The sequence below is a fragment of the Triticum urartu genome, chromosome 3A (genome assembly GCF_056163025.1).
Source record: "Triticum urartu cultivar PI428250 chromosome 3A, HENAU_Tu73, whole genome shotgun sequence".
Lineage (NCBI taxonomy): Eukaryota > Viridiplantae > Streptophyta > Magnoliopsida > Poales > Poaceae > Triticum > Triticum urartu.
Genome location: NC_141875.1, coordinates 479,763,993 through 479,781,774, shown reverse-complemented (window position 1 = coordinate 479,781,774; position 17,782 = coordinate 479,763,993). Strand labels below are relative to the sequence as shown.

The following is a 17,782-nucleotide window of genomic DNA, read 5'->3' as shown; positions in this document are numbered from 1 at the left end:
TGAGGAACATGATAGCCCTGAGGAATTTGTACCTCAAATTTCCGACCGTTGCTGTGCTGCGCGCCAGCTGTCCCAAAATATCTTATCCATCCAACGGTCATATCATTGAAGGGCATTTATGTCTTATCATGTCGGGCTGCTCCCGAGGCTATAAATAGCCGCCCCCACAACCACTAGCTGGTTGGCTGCTCCGATAGAAACTGACACTTGTCATTTGAGAGCATCCCATCCTCCGAGGACTTTGAGCGAAAATCATGAAGTGAGGAAAATCCAAACCCAAACCCAAACACCTACAAACCCAAAGTGATTGAGCATCACTGAAGAGATTGATCCTGCATGGATCCGACGCTTGTTACCTTTGAAGACTGTGCTTCTTCCAGACGGTTAGGCGTCATGGTCTAGAGCATCCAAGAGGAATTGTGGATCGCTGAGTGACCGAGTTTGTGAAGGTTCGAAAGTCACCTGAAGACTTACCATGAGTGATTGGGCAAGGACTGTGTGTCCTTAGCTCAAGGAGAATACAGTGAGGACTATGTGTCTGGGACTATGTGTCCTTAGGTTTAAATACCTAGCCGCTCCAACCAGATGTACAACTGAGAAAGCAGTTGGAACTGGTCTACCAAATCATTGTCTTCACCAAGCTAACTGGTTCTATTTCCTCAACACTTTCGTTTCCTCATTACTGTGTTGTGTGTTTGTTCATATCTGTGTTTGAAGACTTTGAATGAAGACTTTCTCAATTTCCTTAGTTCAATTTCTTCAGTCTGCTTGTCTTCATCTTGTGCTATCCTGTGTTTACGCTTTCTGTACTTTGTGTTTGTCTTCATTTCATCATGATGACCATGCATGTATTCTGCTATGTTTACTTCTGAGTACTTATTCCGCTGCTAGTAGTTCTTCACTAAGGAATTTCCTCACTAGCAAATTCCTCAGTGAAGAATTTCATAAAAATCGCCTATTCACCCCCTCTAGTCGATATAACGCACTTTCAATTGGTATCAGAGCAAGGTACTCCCTTGTTCTGTGTGATTTTGGTTTAACCACCTGGAGTTTTAGTTATGTCGACCGCAGGTATGATCAAGGTCTCTGCTGGGTGTCCTACCTTCGATGGGACGGACTAACCCTACTGGAAGAACAAGATGCGAATGCATCTTGAGGCAATTGATAATGATCTCTAGTACGTTGTGGAAAATGGTGTTCCCTCCGTCTCACCCTCACTGAACGCTACCGATGTGAAGAGATTCAAGCAACTCAATTCCCAAGTGAAGAATATCATATGTGGCCATCTGAGTAAAGGACAGTATGGCAGAGTGAGTGCTTTGGAAACTGCTAAGCTTATCTGGGATAGGCTGTCCAAAGTCAATGAAGGAGTTTCAATTCAGTGTGATTCTCGAGTTGATGTTCTTCGCAATCTCTTCAACCGCTTCAAAAGACTCGACAATGAAAATGTTCAGCAAACCTTCGATCGCCTCACTGACATCTCAAATGAGCTTCAAGCACTTGGTGCCACTGACATCACCGACCATGAGGTGGTGAAGAAATTGCTGAGATCGCTTGATTCCTCATTTGATACTCTGGCATTGATGATACAAGAGCGTGCTAATTACAAGTCACTTGATCCCGCTGATATCCTCGAGAGGCTAAACACTCATGAGTTCCAGCTTGCTGAAAAGAGAGATCTCTATGGTTCGAGCTATGGCAGATCACGTGCACTGAAGGCCAAGGCAGTATCAGAATCCGAAGATGAAGACTCTGGTAGCAGCCTTGGTGACCCTGAAGAACTGAGTCATGATCTAGCACTGCTTGTGAAGAAATTCCAGAAGTTCTCGAGACGTGGTCTCTTTGGAAAACCCTCAAGGAGCAATGATTCCTCATCCAGTGACTACAAGAAGAGGCTTTGTCACAAGTGCAAGAAACCAGGACATTACATTCAAGATTGTCCTCAGTGGGAAAAGGAATCAAAGAAGAAGAAATACAAGGATTACAGTTCTGATGATGCGAAGAAAAAGAAGAAGTCATCAAAATCTTCATCGCCAAAATCCTCAAAGTCTTAATTTCACAAGAAGAGCAGCTCCAAGAAGGCTCGGGCATTCATTGGCAAGGAAATGGACTCTGAAGCTGAATCTGAGGAACAAGAGGAAGAGGAGGCTTCTGAGGACTCTGAATCAGGTGTGGCGAGCCTAGCCCTCGCTACCGCATTCGTCAGCAAGTCTATCTTCAACTCTGAAGAAAATGATCTCACCAACAAGGCTGATGAAGGCAACGATGACTACGCTCCCACCTATTGCTTCATGGCAAAGGGTGCCAAGGTACCTAGATATACCTCCTCTGAGTCTAGTGAAGATGAATCTGATGACAATCTTAAGCCTAGCTACTCTAAACTTGCTAAGATTGCTGTAAAACAACAAAAGGCTTTTGAAAAGGTTCAAAACATGCTAGACAAAAGTGATGATATGTTGGGTGAAGAAATGGATCGCACTAAAGCCTTGACTAAAAATCTTCAAAGACTTCAGACCAGGTTTGACAACCTTCAAGGTCATCATAACACTCTCTTGTCTGATCATGAGAAGCTTTCTTATGAATTTCTTCAAAGAAAGCAAGATCTTGAGGAGCTAAGAGTGAGTTATGAAGATCTTCAGAAGGAGCGCGATTCATTACTTGCTCAACAAATCAGCGCTGCTCAGGAAGAATTTATTCCTCCATGTTTAAAATGCATTGAACGAGAATCTACTAATTCTTCACCTGAATGTTCAAATGCTTCTAATGTTACAAATTCTTCACCTGCCTCTGCTATCACTAATTCCTCATCTGAGGACATTGCTAGTATGACTGACGATGCAGGGCTGAAGGAATTGTACATGACAGGCATGTACAAAAGCCTCAAAGGGCATCAGACTCTTTGTGATGTGCTTAAAAAGCAGATCCTCAATAGGAACCCTAGGAAAGAGGGTATTGCCATTGAGAGGAAACTCAATGCTGATGGTACATATTGGAAGCCTGAGAAGTACCCCAAAACCTCATGGGTTGCTGCAAAGGGACCTCCAGTTGACCCATCTAATTTATCTGGCTATACATGTGAATCTTCTCATTCTTCTGATGAGTCATTTGACTCCAACTATAAACTGTTCAAAAATCAGAATGGTGAAGTATTTGCTAGATATGTTGGCACTAACTGCAGGAACGGTTCCCCTATGAAGAAAATCTAGGTTCCCAAAAAGTGCCTTGAAAGTCTTCAGGTGAATGTCCTCATGACACCACCTGTGAAGAATAGGAACCCTAGATCAAATTCTTCATATGGATCCAAGTCCTCATACAGACCAAATTCCTCACATGGATCAAATTTCTCATATGGATCACAGTCCTCATATGAACATCATCGTGCTAACAACTCTGTTTCGTAGGGAAGAGCCAAGGGCTATGAATATGAGCATTATTCTTCTAATCATTATGTTCATAAATCCTCGAAGAATTTCTCTGCTTATTCATATGCTTACCCTAACCCCTCTTATGTGAAACGAAATGGTTTGGCCTCTATGCCACCGTTCTCATATGGAGCCCACAGAGTGATGAACTCTTTGCCACCCCTTCAGATGTGGGTGGTGAAGAAAAAGAACTAATCTCTTCTGCAGGGTCAGGTCTCCAGACGTACTGTAGCGTCTGAAGAATTTGTTGGGGACCTGACAAAGTGCCTGAAAGGACGCAGGCTAATCATGAAGAAATGAATTTTGATTTCTCACGTCCTCACACTGTTTTATCTGTCTTACTACTTGATGAAATTGATATGATGAATTGTGATATCATATTCTTCACTGCTGAAGTATATGAGGTTCGTAAGTTGCACTAATTCATCTGCAGGATGATCAACCCAAAGCCACTAAGTGGGTCCTTGATAGTGGATGTACAAATCACATGACTGGTGAAAGGAATCTATTGATGGATGCTCCCTTATCGTCATCACATCTGAAGCATATCATCTTCGCTGACAAAAGCAAAAGTCAGGTATTGGGTCTAGGTAAAGTTGCTATCACAAAGGATTGACACATGGACAAAGTCATGCTTGTTGAGTCCTTAGGATACAACCTTATGTCTGTGTCAATGCTTTGTGATCTTGATATGGTTGTTGTCTTCGGCAAGTATCGTTGTGTTGTGATTATGGAAGCTGACAAGTCCAAAGTCTTCGAAGGCTTTAGGAGAGGAGACTTGTATATTGTTGATTTCTCTGCAGATTCACAACCAGCCGTGTGCCTACTTGCAAAAGCTTCAGAAGGATGGCTATGGCATCGACGACTTGGTCATGCAGGCATGAGGAATTTGCACACGCTTGCAAAGAAGAAGCATGTTATTGGCATTGAGAATGTCAAATTCCTCAAGGATCACTTATGCGGTGCCTGTGAAGCTGGAAAGATGACCAAGGCCAAGCATCCAGCGAAGACTATCATGACCACTACTCGTCCATTTGAATTGCTTCACATGGATCTCTTCGGTCCTAATCACTATTCCTCTGTTTGAAATGAAGCATCTCAATATGGCTTTGTTATTGTTGATGATTACTCTCGTTACACATGGGTACACCTTGTTTCTTACAAACATGAAGTGCAGGAAGTCTTCAAATGATTTTCCTCGAGGGCTTCAACCAACTTTGGTGTGAAGATCAAGCACATCAGAAGTGACAATGGCACTGAGTTCAAGAATTCGGGTCTCGATGATTATCTTGATGAACTTGGTATTACTCATGAGTTATCTGCTTCTTATACTCCTCAACAGAATGGCGTCGTGGAGCGCAAGAACATGACTCTTGATGAGATGGCTCGCACTATGCTTGACGAGTACAAAACCCCTCGTCGTTTCTGGGTTGATGCAATTGATACTGCGTGCCATATCATCAACAGAGTATATCTTCACAAATTCTTCAAGAAGACTGCCTATGAACTCCTCACTGTCAAGAAACCCAATGTGAGTTATTTCAAAGTCTTCGGTGCTAAATGCTAGATTAGAGACCCTTATCACAACTCTAAATTTACACCGAAAGCACATGAAGGTTTTATGCTTGGTTACGGAAAGTACTCGCACACCTACAGAGTCTTCAACAATGTTCTTCACAAGATTGTTGAAACTGTAGATGTGCGGTTCGATGAAACTAATGGCTCGCAAAGAGAGCACCTACCTTCTGTGTTAGATGAACCAGCACCTGAGGATTCTATCAAGCACAAGGCTACTGAAGGTGTCATTCCTACTGAAGAATCTGCTGAAGAATTCATTCCAGAACGTGAAGAACGTCGAGCTGATGTACTTGAAGAAAATGCTGAGGAAATTGATGCTAAAGAAAATGCTGATCAAATTCCTCAATGACAACCAGCTCATCCTCGCGTTGCGAAAGAAGTGCAAGTGGAGAAGATCATCGATGACATTAGAGCACCAGGTCCTCTCACCCGCTCAAAAGCTTCACATCTATCTAACTTTTGTGGGCACTTTGCTTTTGTCTCTATCACAAAGCCCACTAAGGTAGATGAGGCATTTCTGGAGCCTGAGTGGATTCAGGCCATGCAAGAAGAATTACATCAGTTCAAGCTCAACAATGTCTGGGAACTGGTCAATCGTCCAGATCCTCGCAAGCATAATATCATTGGCACAAAGTGGATCTACCGCAACAAGCAAGATGAAAATGGTGTTGTGGTGAGGAATAAGGCACATTTAGTAGCTCAAGGCTACACACAGGTTGAAGGAATTGATTTCGATTAAACTTTTGCACCTGTTGCTAGACTTGAGGCTATTCGCATATTACTTGCTTATGCTAACCATCATGATATCATCTTGTATCAAATGGATGTGAAAAGTGCATTCCTCAATGGTAAGCTTGAGGAAGAAGTATATGTTGCTCAACCCCCAGGTTTTGAAGATCCAAAACTTCCTGACAAAGTCTTCAGACTCAATAAGGCCCTCTATGGTCTCAAGCAGGCCCCACGGGCGTGGTATGATACTTTGAAGGAATTCTTCATGGTGAACTGTCTGTGTGTCAAATATATGTTGATGATATCATCTTTGGCTGTACTGACCAACGTTACAGTGATGAATTTGCCTATATGATGAGTGAAGAATATCAAATGTCTATGATGGGAGAGTTGAAATTCTTCTTAGGTCTTCAAATTCGTCAACAGCGCAATGGCATATTCATATCTCAGGAGAAATACCTCAAGGATGTCCTGAAGAAATTCGGCATGCAAGATTGCAAAGGCATCAAAATTCCTATGCCCACAAATGGTCATCTATGCACTGATGAAAATGGTATTGACTTCGATCATAAGGTATACCGCTCCATGATTGGCTCTTTATTGTACTTATGTGCATCTAGGCCAGATATAATGCTTAGTGTTTGCATGTGTGCCCGATTTCAAGCTGCACCGAAGGAATCACACCATAAGGCTGTGAAGCATATTCTTCGATATCTAGCTCACACACCAACACTAGGATTATGGTATCGCAAGGGCTCGGATTTTGATCTCATTGGATATTCTGAATCTGACTATGCTGGTGATCGTGTGGACCGCAAGTCAACATCTGGTACTTGTCATTTCCTCGGACGATCCTTGGTCTGTTGGTCCTCAAAGAAACAGAACTGCGTATCACTGTCTACTGCTGAAGCTGAGTACATTGCTGCTGGTTCTTGCTGTGCTCAACTGCTATGGATGAAGCAAACACTCAAGGACTATGGCGTCTACGTGAAGAATGTGCCACTCCTCTGTGACAATGAGAGTGCCATCAAGATTGCTCACAACCTAGTTCAACACTCGAAGACAAAGCACATTCAGATTCGTCATCATTTTCTTCGTGATCATGTGTTGAAGGGCGACATTTCTATTGAGCATGTGAAGACTGAAGAACAGCTAGCCGATATCTTCACTAAGCCCTTGAATGAGAAGAGATTTAGCAAGTTGCGGTGTGAGCTAAATATCTTAGAGTCTTCGAATGTACTTTGAAAAGGCACTCATCCTAACACTTATGCAAAATTGACGACTTAGATGTGCAACACATGAAGAAACGTTTTTCTTCAATCAATGAAGAATAACACTCTAAGTGTGAAGAAATTAATGAAGAATTTGATTCTCAGAACCCTACGACAATTGTACGCGGTGTCTGAAATCAGCATTCTTATACGGTGGGTCACGCCACCACAAAACTTGAAAAATCTTCAATTTTAGTTTTTCCTCAGTTTTGAAATTCCTCAGTTGCTCAAATTCTTCAAGTATTCAAAATCTTCACTGTTTCCGTTGTTTTTCTTCATTGGCTATATATATATATATGATTTTATGTCCTCTACAGCATTCACTTATGGCTATTTCTTCAAGTTGGTTTTTCTGCTAAGTGAATGTGATCGGACCCTTCCCCCTCTATGCTATACTCAATCCAATCTATTCACAAATTCTTCATGTGCGCTCTATTTGAAACTCGTTCAAAATCTTCACTGTGTCCTTGTCAGCTGAAGAAATTGCGAACGAAACATTAAAACTAATCTTATCCAAATTTTCCGTTTTGCCGCTCAAACCGTTCCGCATCCCACGATGCATTATTCTATTCACCCACGATCTAACACGATCTCCACTACACAGTACGTGGGTGACACATGTCGTGCGAAGGAGAAGGGTCAGGGGCACGTTCGTCCCAAAATCTTCGGGCGAACAGTTTTTCACTGCCACTATAAATACCCCCTCACCCCTTCCTCACTTCCTTTACTCTGCTCGATCTCTCTCTCCCGCTCGAGCTTCCCAAACCCTAGCGCCGCCGCTACTCCATCATCGCCGGTGAGGAAGAGCTTCACTGCCTCGACCTCGTTGCCGTCGTACTCGCGCCGACCGCGGAAATCTTCACCTCCGCCGCCGCCGTAGACGTCTTCCTCCGCCGAGTTAGGGCGTGGAAGATCTGCACCGACGAACTTCACTGTTTCACCTCACTATTCGTCGTGTTCTTCATTTAGGGTAATTAAAAGTTACTTTTACTGCCCTCTTTGATTCGAAACTTTTCTACAAAATCTTCAAAAGGTGTTTTATTTCTCAAATCGTCACACACAAAACACCTCACAAATCTTTTGTTCTTGATTCATTTCTCTAAGCTTTATTTTCTTCAAGATTCCTCAATTGTGTGGATCTCTGATCTATACAACTCTGGAACCTAAGACAAAGCATGCTTAGTGAAATTCTTCAAGACGCATCTGGTCAAATTCCTCAAACTTGTCCTTTTTGAAAAACCTTCTGAGAACGCATATGACCTCTCCAAATTCCTCGCAACTATATTCTGTTCACAGGTACTCATGTCCGCTGCTGAATCACTAGGTTCTCATCAACTTAACTCATTTGCAGCGTTCCTCGAAGAAAAACTGCATACTTCTTCAGAGAATTCGATTGTTCAAATTCCTCAGCTGAAGAATATGGCAGATGGTAAGAAGCCGCAGAAAGGAGGAAAGAAACCTGAGGTTATGAATGCGTTTGAAATCCCTGAGGATATATATGCTGAGTACTGCACACCTGATGAAGCCAAGTTTAGCAAAGAGAACAAAAATCAGCGCAAGGTGCGCATTCAGAGGATAGAACGGAGATGGGCACGTGAATGGAGGGAGTACAGATACGTTACTCCAAAGTACATGAAGAAATTAGCTCTCAACCCTCCATGCCCAAGACTTCCACTAGCACCTGGCCAAGTGGCTGATCCCACTAGCGTCAAACGTGGTGAGGACTTTCCTGAAGAATGGGCCAGGCGTCAAGCCAAGTTGGCAAGACAAGCCAGAGAAGTAGTGAGGAAATTCAACAAATATTCTGCTGCTGCTGCTGCCACTGAGGCCTCTGTCAAGCCGAGGAAATCAATGGCAAAGAAGCCCGCTCGAAAGCCAAGTGCTTCACCAACAGTGCCCTCACGGCCAAGTTCCTCAGCTGCGCCCTCACGGCCAGGAACGTCAAAATCTTCACGACCAATTCCTCAAGCTGCTCCTGCTCCTTCAAAATCCTTAGCACCTCCTCCAAAGTCCTCAGCTGTTCCGACAAAGTCGTCAGGACCTGTGCATCTGGCCTCGTGCCAAAGGACTGCAGGCATCTCTATTGCCTCTGGTGTCTCAGCAAGTTCCTCAGTTGCACCAAATTCTTCATCTGGCCCCACTCTGCTGAAGACTAAGGCAACTGCTGGACGAGGTCCTCGGCCAAGTCCCAAGAAGAAACAGGTCGCCTTCCAAGAGCCACCTGAAGATGATGAGGCTGATGATGATGAACTTGCGGAAATCATCAGAGATAGACAAGAAAGGGCCGTTAGAGCCAAAGGCACACCTGTGCCACTGCTTTTGGATCCAAGGGCGATTCTCGATTACATTGAGCTCTGGCATAAGGATCCAAATACGCCTATGCCTGACTTCAAGTTGACACCTGGTCAAAATCACATGTTGACTCACTTCATCCAAGAGGAGAAGTGGAAGTATGACCAGGCCAGGCAGATCAAGAAGGCCCAGTACATGAAAGAGAAGTTTCTGAAGACCAACATGGTCAAAATGTCGACTGATGAACTCATCAAAGTCCAGTCTGACATCAAAGCCCTCAGCGACAAATTTGACTCATACTATGCTGATTGGAAAGGAGCCAAAGTCAGGTTTGTGAAACTGACTGAGAATTTCACCAATGTTGCTGCCCCATCGCAACAAGAAGTTCCTCAAGCTGAAGCTTCTACTCAGCCCACTGAAGAACATGCCAGCACCGCTGATGACTTTCAGGCTGCTGAAGAAAATGCTAGTTCCAGGGCTGATGACTCCATTCCAGCTGCTGAAGAAATTGCCAGGGCATTCACTAGTGGTGCGCCTGAAGAAACTGAACAAGTCAGGGCAACTGCATCAGTTGCGCCTGAGGAAATTCAAACAGATTCCTCAGCTCCACCTGCGCCAACACCAACTCCTATCCTTCCATCTGCATCAGATGTGAAGAAGACCAAGGCTGCAGAGCGAGCTGCAGTGAAGAAAAGGAAAACATCAAGTGCTTCAGAATCTTCAGCTCCAAAGAAGATGAAGCCTATGACCAGCTCATACGAAAATCCAATTGATGCTGTTCCGATTTCTACCATGCCATCAAAGGACCTTGTTCCTTTTGATGAAGAATATGTGATCCCAAGTGGATCTGATGAAGAAACTCAATCTGCTGCTTCGTCAGAGCAGATTGATGAGGAAATTGAAGTGGATGCAATCCCTTCAACCCCAGTGGTATCATCACCAATGCCTCAGTTTACTGCTGAAGAGGCAAGTGTTGAAGAAATTGATGATGAAGATGTGGACATTGGAAGCACAACTCCAGTAATGAATGACGACTTTTGGGAAAGTCAGCATCCCAATTCTCCACTCTTCACCCCACTACAGCAAATCCTTCACTCCCCTGCACCAACAGTTCAATTGGGCTCTGAAGAAACTCATCCCACCTCATCTGTCCGTGAAGACATTCCAGCCACTAGTGCTGAAGAAACTGCTACTGCTGACAATGTGACTGCACCTGAGGAGGAACCAGAAATTCCTCAGACCGATGAACCTGAGATTGCGATTCCTGAGGTAGTGATGCAACTCACTGATACTCCTCTACCAAAACCAAAGGATCCATTCTCGCGCAAGCAAAAGTTCAAGGCTGAAAACTTCTTTGGTGAGCATGTATTCTTCACTGATTACAATCCATATGACTCTGCTCGCATAAGGAAGAGGCGTTTCTGGACTGCTAGTCAAGCCAACTTCTATTCCTCAGTGCTGTTCAACAAAGACAAAGTCTTCGACTATGCACATATTCCTCATGTAGACATGGAATCTCTGCCATGCTTCCAGCCAGTCCTCAGTGTTCTTCACGACGCTGGGCTGCTTAACTTCTGCACTGACATCTGTGATTGGAATGAAGAACTCATTCTTCAGTTCTATGCAACGCTGCACATCACAGGAGATTCTGAAGATGTGAATTCATGGGTGCTCGACTGGATGTCTGAAAATACTCATCACAAGGCACCAGCGTCTGAATTGCTTCGTGCCCTACCACTCAGTCCTCCCTTTGAAGATGCACGTTGTGTCTATAGTGAACCTGAGCTTTCAAATCACTACACGCAAGTGCTGATGAAGCCTTTGAAGCCAGGATAGGCCCCTCGAACCAATTTCCTCGTCAAGGAATTGTTGTATGTGCCTCGGACTGTCTATCGCATTCTGTCGAAGACGATGAGTCCTATCAAAGGCCACGACTCAAATGATGAAGAAGTCGTTGGCATCATGAAGAACATGCTTTTCAACATCTGTCATGGCGTTCCCGTCAACTTCCATGATTTCTTCATGAGGACTCTGGCCAATATTGCTATGTCACCATTTGAGCTGAAGCCTTATGCGCCATGGATTATGAGATTCATCAGGACAAGGTCTTCACTCAACTATAAAGCTGACACTCTGAACCACTGTAGCTACTTGCCTCCTATTGAAGTCCTCAAAAGGACATTTTCTCAGCTGATGAAAAGGGCAAGGAAACTGCTATGATTGATGAAGGCATTCGTCCATTGGATGGTCAATTTCGCAAGGCTGCATCTTATTCCACCAATGATGACTCTGCCACACATGACTCTGCCGCCAACAATGCCAAGCAAAATCCTCAAGCCACAGCACCCAGGGTGATGACTGATCGTGAGTTACTCCTCAGTCTTCATCAGAAGGTTGATCACAATCATAAATGGGTCAAGCGTCAGTTTGGTTCAATTCTTCACAACATGACTTCAACACACAATGCAGTGAAGAAAAACCACTACTACCTCCATGAAACCCTCAACCGAACCTGGGCTGTTCTGTCTCAAGTTTACAGCGCTGAAGATCTGAAGAAAATGGGTCTCAAGGAAGAGTTTGACTGGTCTGCACCTCCTCCGAAGAAGTACAAGAAGGTCAAGGTTCCTTCTTTGGTGGCCAGCTCCTATTCTTCATCGCGTGACACTGATGAAAATGAAGACTTGGACGACACTGCGCCAGGCCCTACTACGACAAACGACCCCAACAACGCTGGCGCTCCTTCATCAACTTGATTATCTTCAGGGGCGTTAGTCCTCAGTTTCGAAACTTTTGGTCATTTGATGACAAAGGGGGAGAAATTTGAGTTAGTCTTCAAGCGGGTCTACTATATGGGCGCTTTTTTGCTAAGTTACAACTCTCGTTCTTCTGAAACTTTTATTTGATCGAGTTGTAAACTTAAATCCGATGGTGGTCTGATACTTTTGCTACGTTATTCTGCATGCTTATTCCTCGTTAATATTATCGCACGCATGCTGAAATTCGTCAGTCACCATTTTTCATCATGCATTTCAAATTCTTCATATTATATATCAAATGCGTGTATGAATTACAAGATATAGGGGGAGATCTCCATGATTCAACTCTTCAAGTGTGCATTTCTTCAAAAGCAAATTCCTCACTATGCACATCTTCAGGGGGAGTTCTTCTATATCTTGCAATCAAATTCCTAAATATCAGTATTTACACTTCATATATTTATCCCCGTTGAAAACTTAACCTATATTGTCATCAATCACCAAAAAGGGGGAGATTGTAAGTGCATCTAGTGCCCCTTAGTGATTTTGGTGTATTGAAGACTTATAGGTTAAGGATCTAATGTGTTTATGAGTGTACACAGGTCTATAAGTCTATGAGGAGTTTCATATTTACAGAGAAAGTCAACCCCTAAAAATGAAGTTCTTCGACTGAAGACTTTGATATTCTGAAGACTTTCTGAAGACTTTGAAAGTGAAGAAATTGGTGTAACCCTGAAGACTTGGTATTCATTCGAGGAACATGAAGCGTGAAGACTTTTGTTTTCGTAGTTTCATTTTCTCTTTCTTGAGTCATAGGAAACACCGTACTATTAAAGGGGGTCGAGGAAATACTAAGGAGAAATTTCCATGTGATGCTCAACTCAAATCCTACACCTACCAATCCCTTCGAGTGAAGCCATTGGAAATCTCATACAGTTCAGTCAATTTCTTCAGTGACAGAGACGCGGTTTTTCTGGTCACTGAGGACTTTGTTCTGACTGAGGAGTTAGGAATTCGCTAGTGTGGATTGCTTACACAGTGAGGAACATGATAGCCCTGAGGAATTTGTACCTCAAATTTCCGACCGTTGCTGTGCTGCGCGCCAGCTGTCCCAAAATATCTTATCCATCCAACGGTCATATCATTGAAGGGCATTTATGTCTTATCATGTCGGGCTGCTCCCTAGGCTATAAATAGCCGCCCCCCACAACCACTAGCTAGTTGGCTGCTCCGCTAGAAACTGACACTTGTCATTTGAGAGCATCCCATCCTCCGAGGACTTTGAGCGAAAATCATCAAGTGAGGAAAATCCAAACCCAAACCCAAACACCTACAAACCCAAAGTGATTGAGCATCACTGAAGAGATTGATCCTGCATGGATCCGACGCTTGTTACCTTTGAAGACTATGCTTCTTCCATACGGTTAGGCGTCATGGTCTAGAGCATCCAAGAGGAATTGTGGATCGCTGAGTGACCGAGTTTGTGAAGGTTCGGAAGTCACCTAAAGACTTACCACGAGTGATTGGGCGAGGACTGTGTGTCCTTAGCTCAAGGAGAATACGGTGAGGACTGTGTGTCCGGGACTGTGTGTCCTCAGGTTTAAATACCTAGCCGCTCCAACCAGATGTACAACTGAGACAGCAGTTGGAACTAGTCTACCAAATCATTGTCTTCACCAAGCCAACTGGTTCTATTTCCTCAACACTTTCATTTCCTCATTACTGTGTTGTGTGTTTGTTCATATCTGTGTTTGAAGACTTTGACTGAAGACTTTCTCAATTTCCTTAGTTTAATTTCTTCAGTCTGCTTGTCTTCATCTTGTGCTATCATGTGTTTACGCTTTCTGTACTTTGTGTTTGTCTTCATTTCATCATGATGACCATGCATGTATTCTGCTATGTTTACTTCTGAGTACTTATTCCCCTGCTAGTAGTTCTTCGCTAAGGAATTTCCTCACTAGAAAATTCCTAAGTGAAGAATTTCATAAAAATCACCTATTCACCCTCCTCTAGTCGATATAACGCACTTTCAAGGGGTGTACGGCTATTAAGCCTTTACCGAGTATATTTTTATGCCGGACTTGTCTAGCCGTGTCCGTGGTTTTAATGACCTGTCTAGGTGTTTTGGCTGGTGAAGCCGTTTTATTGTGGGGCTGTTAAGGCAGCCGCACAATCTTCCGCGCGAGAGGCGCGCTCAATGCTTTCCCTTTAATGAGATGATGCCTCGTGGACCGGGCATCTTAAGCGTAAGAGATGCATAATGCGGAATTGCGTTAAAGCGGGCGAAAGCTTCGTGTCCCAATAGTGCTTGATAGCTACTTGAAAATGGGGCGATATGGAAGGTTAGCCTTTTGCGACGGAAGTTGTCGGAGGAGCCGAACATAACTTCTAGCCGGAGAGAACCCATGCAATGGGCATCCGGGCCTGGCATTACCCCTTGAAAGGAGGTTTTGCTATGGCGAATTTTTGTTGGGTCTATCCCCATGGGGCGGATTGTATCCAGATATATCAGGTTTAGGCCACTACCGCCATCCATCAGGACATTTGTAAAGTGGAACCCGCCGATTATTCGATCTAATACCAAGGCAGTCCATCCTGCTTTCCGGAAACTTCTAGAGTAATCCAGATTGTCGAAGGTTATCGATTTTAACAACCAGTGGCGAGACTCCTTTGGGATAGGCCGTGTGGCGCGTATCTCTATGGGCGCCGCTCGCTTTGTTATGTGAAGTAAGTTTACTGTTTTAACTTCTTGTGGAAAATTCTTTTATTTCCTGGTGCTCTGCTTTGGGGGTTCGTCGTCGTCTTCACTTGGTGTGTCGAGCCCCTTGTGTTCGGCGTTGAGTTTGCCGGATTGCTTGAAAACCCAACAATCTCTGTGGGTATGGTTCACAGGCTTACCGAGAGTACTGTGTATTTGACATATCTTGTCCAAGATTTTGTTTAAGTTGGATAGCTCGTCCCTATTATCTTTGAGGGGCGGCTTTTTCTGATTCTGCCGAGAGCTTTTGAATCCGGCATTGACTGCCGTGCTCTTCGGACTGCTTCCCTTAGTCCGGCGCTGGTCCTTGTTGCGTCGCGGTTTTCTGTTTCCATCCCTAATTTCGAATGTGCTTGGGTCGCTGGTGCTACATCTTGCCAACTAGCTGTCCTCTCCTGCGCAAAAGCGGGTCATCAGGCTTGTTAATGCGGCCATTGTTCTTGGCTTTTCTTGGCCGAGGTGTCTGACAAGCCATTCATCTCGAACGTTATGCTTAAAAGCTGCTAGGGCTTCGGCGTCCAGACAGTCGACTATCTGATTCTTTTTAGTAAGGAATCTGTTCCAGAATTTCCGGGCTGACTCTCCGGCTTGTTGAGTTATGTGACTTAGATCGTCTGCATCCGGAGGGCGGACATAGGTCCCTTGAAAATTTGCCCGGAAAGCGTCTTCGAGCTCTCCCCAACTTCCAATAGTGTTTTCGGGAAGGCTTTTAAGCCAATGCCGAGCTGGCCCTTTAAACTTGAGGGGTAAGTATTTTATGGCGTGGAGGTCATCTCCTCTTGCCATGTGTATATGGAGGATATAATCCTCAATCCAGACTCTAGGGTCTGTTGTTCCGTCATACGCCTCTATGTTTACGGGCTTGAATCCCGCTGGAAATTCGTGGTCCAGAACCTCATCGGTGAAACATAGGGGGTGTGCGGCACCCCTGTATTTGGGTGTGCCGTGATGTTCGGATATTGGGTGTGTTGCATTGCTTACGAGAGCTTGCTTTCTTGGCCTATAGATAGATCTAGCTGGGCCATCTTTTTGATTCTAATCCTTTAGTGGGTCGCGTGCCGGCTTGTGTGTGGCGCCACCTGCCGCTTTATGCTGGCCATGGGGTCGTCTATCCGACCGGGTGGCTTTCTTATTTTTTGATTGTGGGGGCTCTAAGGCCTCCTCGTCGAATTTAGGCAGTAGCTTTCGCTTCGGATAGCTTTTAGTGTGGCGACTACCGTCGTATTTGTCTGCGGTATTGAATACTTTGCTCCATTTGATTCTGAGTGTGTCTTCCACAGTTTTAAGCTTCCGCTTCTGCCTTTTCAGGCTACACGCAGTAGCAACGAGCCTTTGGTGGAGGTTCTTCTGCTCCATGAGCTTGTCCGGCGTAAGGTTGTCCGGAATACTGTTCTCGCCGGGGGCGGGTTGTTCGGTTTGTTTATCCAAGTTTCCCTGTTCGGATGTTTGCTCGAGGGCATGTTCATCGTCCGCCGGCTCGTCCTGCTCTATGGCTGGGTCTATATTGCTTCTGTCTCTGTCGAGGCGGGGCTTGGAGCAGCGTTTACGTCACCGCTTTGATTGCTTTTCGAGAGGGCGGTCCCTCGTTGCATCCCTGTGTTCCTCGTCGTCGCTTCCTTTAGGTGTGTCCACCATGTACACATCATGAGATGAGGTGGCTGTCCAGTGCCCTATAGGCGTTGGTTCATGTTCGTCTCCTACATCGTTGTCCATACCGTCGATGTCTTCGGAGTTGAAGTCGAGCACGTCATTTAAATTATCGACAGTGGCTACCAAGTGGGTGGTGGGTGGGCTTTGAATTTCTTCATCGTCCGTATCCCAACCTTGCTGACCGTAGTCCAGCCAGGGCTCTCTTGATAAAGAGAGAGACTTTAGTGACTTCAGAATATCGCCGAAGGGCGAATGCTGAAAGATGTCCGCGGCGGTGAACTCCATGATCGGCGCCCAATCGGATTCGATCGGCAGGGGCACGGAGGGCTCGGAGTCCGGAGAGGAGTCCGGCTCCTTGGAGTCACGAGCCTCGCAGAGGACAGGGCTGGTGTTCGGCTCAATCGCCGTAAAGATTGTAGCCCCCGAGGCGGTGTCCAACCACCCATCCTCGATCGGCGCAGTTGGCTCCGAATTAAGGATCAGAGCTGAAGCGGGTGCGGCCTCCAAGGCACTGTTCGGCGGCAGAGCTAGATCATGCCCATCGTGACAGTGCAGCGTGCTCGGCTGTGGCTCGAATCCGTCGAAGATCAAGTCCCCGTGGATGTCAGCCGTGTAATTTAAACTTCCAAATCTGACCTGACGGCCAGGGGCGTAGCTTTTGATCTGCTCCAGATGGCCAAGCGAATTGGCCCGCAGTGCGAAGCCGCCGAAGACAAAGATCTGTCCGGGAAGAAAAGTCTCACCCTGGACCGCATCGCTATTGATGATCGGAGGAGCCATCGGGCCTAAAAGTGATGACACAGAGGAACTCTCAATGAAAGCACCAATGTCGGTGTCAAAACCGGCGGATCTCGGGTAGGGGGTCCTGAACTGTGCATCTAGGCGGATGGTAACATGAGACAAGGGACACGATGTTTTTACCCAGGTTCGGGCCCTCTCGATGGAGGTAAAACCCTACTCCTTCTTGATTAATATTGATGATATGGGTAGTACAAGAGTAGATCTACCACGAGATCAAGGAGGCTAAACCCTAGAAGCTAGCCTATGGTATGATTGTTGTTCTGTCCTACGGACTAAAACCCTCCGGTTTATATAGACACCGGAGAGGGTTAGGGTTACACAGAGTCGGTTACAATGGTAGGAGATCTACATATCCGCACCGCGAAGCTTGCCTTCCACGCCAAGGAAAGTCCCCTCCGGACATGGGACGAAGTCTTCAATCTTGTATCTTCATAGTCCAGGAGTCCGGCTGAAGGTATAGTCCGGCTATCCGGACACCCCCTAATCCAGGACTCCCTCAGGCTCTCATATGCATTATTGTTGATT

General features: G+C 45.2%; 1 pseudogene; it reads left to right on the top strand.

Annotated features, from left to right (window-relative positions):
* The first annotated feature begins 1,058 nt into the window (after window positions 1-1,058).
* LOC147980190 (uncharacterized) lies at window positions 1,059-16,366 on the top strand (annotated as a pseudogene).
* Window positions 16,367-17,782: the final 1,416 nt, after the last annotated feature.